This window comes from Nelumbo lutea, chromosome 6 (genome assembly GCF_056320005.1).
Source record: "Nelumbo lutea isolate HS-2025 chromosome 6, American lotus-T2T, whole genome shotgun sequence".
Lineage (NCBI taxonomy): Eukaryota > Viridiplantae > Streptophyta > Magnoliopsida > Proteales > Nelumbonaceae > Nelumbo > Nelumbo lutea.
In genome coordinates, this window is record NC_142689.1 from 47,097,782 (window position 1) to 47,104,057 (window position 6,276).

A 6,276-nucleotide genomic window follows, 5' to 3' on the forward strand; every position below is an offset into this window, starting at 1 on the left:
AACTATTAAGAAATTAAATATGATTGGTCATTGATAATTAATTAATCAATTAATATTAGTTAATGATTATTGGAAACATAGTCATTAGCTATTATTAGCTAATGACAATTAAACTAAATTATTAGTAATTTCACAAATAAATTATTAATAAATCTTGTTATAAAATATAATAAATAAATATTAATTAATATTTATGTACTTAAAAATTAAGCATTTATTTAATAAATTAATAGTAATGAAGTAATAATTATTGGGGGGATTTTTATTATTTTTTATTTTATTTTGGGTAACATTTTCTATCTACACGTTTCAAAGTGCTGAAGTCACCTTACCTTTCTATTTTTGTTTAAAGTGCATTTTTATCCTCAAATCCTAATTTTTTATATTAAAAATTAATAAAAAGATATATGTTATAGTATAATATTATTATGCCACTCCGATTGAATAGTTTGACCATCCAATTGAATAGATCAGATTGTGACAATTTAAAAAGTAACAATAAAATAAAATAAATAATTATAATAAAAGGCCTAAAACCATTGTTTGGGTTGAACAAGGCAACAATTTGACTAGTCGGGCCAATAATTCAACGATTTTGGAAAAATATCTAGATTTGGGTTAAAATGGAGCCGACACCCTGACCAATTCCTAAGTTAAATGGTCTAACTATTCGAATCAAAGATGGTTCGAAAAACATGATGTCATCTATTTTATATATAAATATTATAATATGATATTTATAATCTGCATATGATATTTTATATCTTATGCCATTTAATATAAAATATAAAATATAAATAAAATATGTAGGCCTGAAATCAGGTCCATCTAGTCCCGACCCTTGTAGGCCTAGGCCCAGGTTTATGTGCCCTCTATTTGAAACTTCCTATCTTCCCTCATCTTCCCTCCTATCTTCCCACGTTTCTCTCTCTCTCTTCTTTATTCTCACCGTTTTCCCCTCTTTTCCTCACCCCAACTAATCAAATTGCTGAAATCACCTGGAGGATAGATCATCTTCTTCCCATCAACACACCAAACAGGGGTGGTGGTGCGCTCCCCTCTGATCGACCACCCTTCTCCCTCTCCTCTAATCCCTTCCTCTCTTATTTTGTTTTTCCCTCTTTCCCCCTTTCCCTTCATCTCACTGGCGACCGTTTCGAGCCTATTCTCACACCCTGTTCTCTGGTCGTGAAGGAGGCCTCACAATGGAAAGATCCCCCATTTTCGATCGGATTTCCGGTGATTATTCACCGTTTCCATAGCTTCATCTTATTCCCACAAAATTTACATCAATTTCCTTCAGCTTTTGGGTTTTCTAGCCATTTGCCAACCCCCTTGTCTGAGTCTCCTACGCCAATTGCGTAGAATCGTTGAATATCAATGTTGTAGTCATCGGTAACCACTGTTGTTAAAGAAAACAATCTGGGAGGAAGATTACTAGAGCCCCTGTTGCAGCATCTGCATTAAGGCCTACAAGCCACCACCGGTTGAAAAGGATCGAGGCTCCCTGTTCTCTTGATCCAACCAGGCCGAAACCCCACCTCAGGTAAGTTCTAATTTACTCTGCAACTCTTTTCCATTCTATTGTCTATATATCCCATTTTCGATTTCTCCTCTCCAATGTTGCATTCGATTGTTGACTGACAGAGGTGGCAATGAGGTTCTGTAGAGCCACCCTCTGTAATTTTTTTGCCCACATCGTTACTAATAATGAGACCCCTGTGATCCTTTTTCTAGAACCATTTTTTTATCTTTCTTTGTCTTCTGTCTTTAAATCCTATTTGAATGAAGATGCTAGTGAAGTCGCAGATTCCTTAGCTTTTTTTTTTTTTTTTGTTTAGTTATTTCTTACTCTAGTTCTGATGTTGTTTAGTGCCAGATTTCTTGTCTTTTTTTTGGAAGATGCTCACCTTGAAATTCCAACCTATCAAATGTTCAGGTCATACTAAAAAATTGTTTGCCGTCACTAGATATGAGAGAGATGGTCATTACTTGTGAGTTCAGGACTAGGAAGATTTCTTACCCTAGTTCTCCTACCCTGGTTCACCTTCAATGGTAAAAACCAGAAAAGGGCAAAACGGATCAAATATCATAAATACAACTTCATAAAAATGTAATCAGATATATTTCAACAAGTGCATTCCTTTTTTTATTTATTCTCATTTCATCTGGTTGGATAGTTGCCTTTGCTATGGTTCATGGCTTTCATATTTCTAATTAGAGATGTGTAGGTTATATCTCCAACCTTAAGCAGCTCATTCTTGCGGTTCTCTAATCAGCTAACACTTTCCCTTAACTGGCTCGGGGCCATTTGATAACAACTAAGTGGCTGAACTGAATGACGTTAATTTGTCTAAACAATGGGTTTTTAACAAATAGGATTTCAAATGAATGAAGATTCTGACCCTATGATTTAGAAGTTCTAAGATGTGGTTAATTTAACATGCTTTGTATATGTATATGTTTCTTGAATTTCATGTAAAGGGTGGTGTATCAATTTTTATATCTATATTTATTTGGAAATTTCTTATATTTTAGTGGGTCACTGCTTATGTTAACAATCAATCATAAAATGAGTGGATTTTATGTTAACAAATAGGACTTCAATCTAATACCTTTAATGTTCTTTTGTTCAGCCTTGGAAAAAGGGCAGCACAAAGTATTTGAAGTAGTGGGTTTTATGCTGCATTTTTGGTCGATATGGATAAAAGAATGAATTGGAACTTGGTATCATTACATTATTCATAGAATCATGGAATCCATTCTGCTTTTTGGCTCCTGCACATCAGTCCAAACATAACCTAGTTGTGATTCTTGAAAACCCATATATGAGTGTCATGCCATGCCAAGTACTTTGGTTGAAGTTTGAAGGTTAGGATTTAAAGTTGACGACAATTGTCCATGGTTGGATAAACCTTCATCAATAGGAGGCCTAGGATGCCTTGAAGTTGATGATGGAGAAATATGTGAATAGGAGTTTAAAGTGTGAACTCAACTAATTTGAAGGAAGAAAATAAATCATATGGGGTAGGAGTTTAAAGTGTAAACTCAACTAATTTGAAGCAACAACCCAGGATCTTTACCTAGTACAACCCAGCCCCAGGCAACCCCATTCTAGTACCTCTTTCCCCACCCCTGCTCTTGCTAAACCATCTACCACCATATTTGCACTCTAGGAACCCAATTGAATGAGGAATCACAGTTTGATAGTCCCCTTCTCCTACAACATCTTTCCACCCCCTACTATTGTATCAATTCTAAACCTTGAATCAGTGCTAACAACTTTGCCCTCAGAGAGATACCCTGTCCTGCTGGGCCTGTAAAATTGAGAATAACAGTGCTTTGTCAATCTCTTACTAAACCCCCTAACCCAGATGGCCCTAGGTTCCCCAGACAACACCCATCAAAAATGAACTGAATTACACCCGCTTCAGGAGGATTCCAATCCAGCACTCTTTGTTGTTTTCTAACCTGAAAAGCAGCTAAAGGTTGCCATCCCCTCAGCAAATCATTCATGGAAACTCCCTTGAATTCCTTTGTCCCTAGTGTCCAATGTGTCACCCTAATTATTGTTAACTCTAACATCTCTTCAACAGACTTGCAGTTTTCCTCAAACAGTCTTGCATTTATTTCAGCCCACAACCCCCACAAAATTGCCCCTCTCAACACTTCCAAAGGACCTTTTGTCTCTGAGTAGTAAAACTAATGAAATCTGTCTTGAATAGGTCCACAACCTCCCTTGGTGCAACCCAACTCTTTCTCAATAAAGACAAAAAATGCTTCCATGATTGATCGACAAAGGGACAGAGCAAAACCAAGTGGTTGGTGGACTCCCCACTCTTCAAGCACAACACACACACATGAGACAAGTGCCAGTTCTTCCATCATCAGGTTAATTCAACCTGATATGCAAAATGTGACTCAATTTAAAGAATTTTGGAGGGAATATCTTAGGAGGAGAGAGAAAGAGAGAAGAGATGATGAGGAGAGAGAGGAATGAAAAAAGTGGGAATAGAGAAGAAAGAATGGGGGAAAAAGGAGAGAAGATATCACCAACAAAACCTTTTAATGAAAGAGCCAAAATCCTGAGTTTCCAGCCTTCTATTCAAGTCTATCTCACTTTACTTATTATAACTTACAGTTATTAAATCTGAAAATTGTTGAAAAATAAGTACAAACACTTTTGTTGGTAAACAAGCATTAAAGCTTGGTTAGGTTTCACAATACGGAAGGCAAGTTTATATTTCAACTATAAATAAGCTAGAGTAGCAGTTGTCTGCCAATTTGATATTCGTCAATCAAAAACATTTCATGACAAAATAGCAATGGTACCAAACCACCTCTAAATTGATCAAAATATCATTCTACCCTTGTCTTTGACTAATTCAAGTGTGTTTAAAATAAAAGAATAGAAAATCCATAATCTGAGGTAAGGATTCCATTATTAATTCTCATTTAATCAGCTGGTCTTAAACATGGATAATATCTTAGCTCCGGGTCATCCGTTTATTGGATGTGCATCTTGAGCATATGAGATCGAATAATTTGTGGAGGGCCTATTCAACCAATCTGAATCCAATATAGACCACCATTACCTTGTACTTATTGCTGTCTTTCATGGCAAGATATTCCCTGTGTGCAGTTACATTTGTGTTGTGCATAGGGTGTGCTAGTGTTTTGTAGTCACCAAATCCAAACTCTATATATATCTAGAACCTATATTACAAAGAGAGAATTTCGATCCCAACTTTAGTCGATGTTCAAATTTATATATACCCACAATGACCCTTTACCTATAAAAGTTCCATTTCCATTCTCTCTCCCTCTCTAAAAGATAAGTCTTTGTTTAAAGCCACCTTGAGCTCATAGGCCAATGTACTACATCTTTAGTTCTAGCTCATTGTTATAGGAAAGCTAATAGATGTAATGATAGATTAGTTAATATAGCCTTTTATCAAAACTGTCGTAGTCATTACTTTGATCATCCTCCTTTTGATATTGTATATATAGTGTGAGGATATGATTGGTATTTTGCAGTGGTATGCTTGTTATATTCACTTGTTCAGTTTAGTACTTTGGAGAGAGATAGAAAGGGTCATTTGTTTTTGATAAGTAAAGATGTATTTATTTACACATAGAAAAGATTCAATACAATTAGGGGAGTATTTTCTATTTTATCTCCAAAAATGTGATTTCTAACTTATTTTCTATTATTTTCTTATAGGTTGAACATGGTAAAGGAGGACACTTCACATGTGTGGATGGAGACATTTAACCAAACTTTACACGCCATTTTTTTTTTTGGGATTGAGTTTCATGTATTCAAGAACCTTGAATTTGTAGCAAACACATGGATGTTAAAGCACCTTGAGATATAATTCATTTTTTATTATATAATCTTTTAATGGAATTTTAAATTTAAGTTCATCTTATATTATGAATTAGTTGTGCTTGTATTCAATACAGGAAAGAAGGCTTCAAAAAATAATGAAAAACACTTAGGATCTAGTTGTAATAGGTTTATGTTTTTAGCTACAGCCAATGACAACCGTTGCTAAACATTCACATCCGTAGCTATGGATTGTTGTTCTTCTACCACTGACAACGTGAACCATAGCTATAGGTTTTTTTAGCTATGGTCAGTTAATATCTGTATCTATAGAGTGATGTATTTTGCTACCGACTATTTAAGTCGTAGCTATACGTTTTTCATTTTTTGTTACGGGCAACTTGGTCCATAGCTATAAATCCAAATTTTGTAGCTACGGACATCACAAAACTGTAGTTAGAAAGCCAACTTTGTAGCTACGAATGACTTAAAAATAGTAGCTACAAATGCATATATACTTATTTAGATTAGGCTTTAGCTACGGACACAAACTATAGCTATAGGTTAGTTCTAGCTACGGATTTGTTCAGCCGTAGCTATTGCTTATAGCCACTGCGACTGTAACTACTGTTTCTTGACTGTAGTCCGTAGCTACAAACCTATAGCTATGGATTTTTGCATTTATAGCTACGGATTTGGTTGTAGCTATAGGCCTAATTTCTTGTAGTGGTTGAAATTGTGTTGCTGAATTGGCTTCACATATGCATTTTGCCATCTTCAGTTGGAAGCCGATTTTGGGACTGATATTGGGCGTGAACCACCAATCTAGGAACTGTGCATTGTGGTCTTCGTATCAGGTATGATTAGTGTGAGCTCTTAGAAGCTCATTGTCGGCTTAAAGTAATGGAGTCGCCACCCTTTTTTCAGAGGAAATGGGCCCTTGTTTT

General features: G+C 35.5%; 1 long non-coding RNA gene across 1 annotated transcript; it reads left to right on the top strand.

The window, feature by feature from the left end:
* The first annotated feature begins 968 nt into the window (after positions 1-968).
* LOC148848827 (uncharacterized) lies at positions 969-5,430 on the top strand. The gene is made up of 2 exons (XR_016101440.1): positions 969-1,546; positions 5,225-5,430. It is a non-coding gene; the product is annotated as an uncharacterized LOC148848827 (long non-coding RNA).
* Positions 5,431-6,276: the final 846 nt, after the last annotated feature.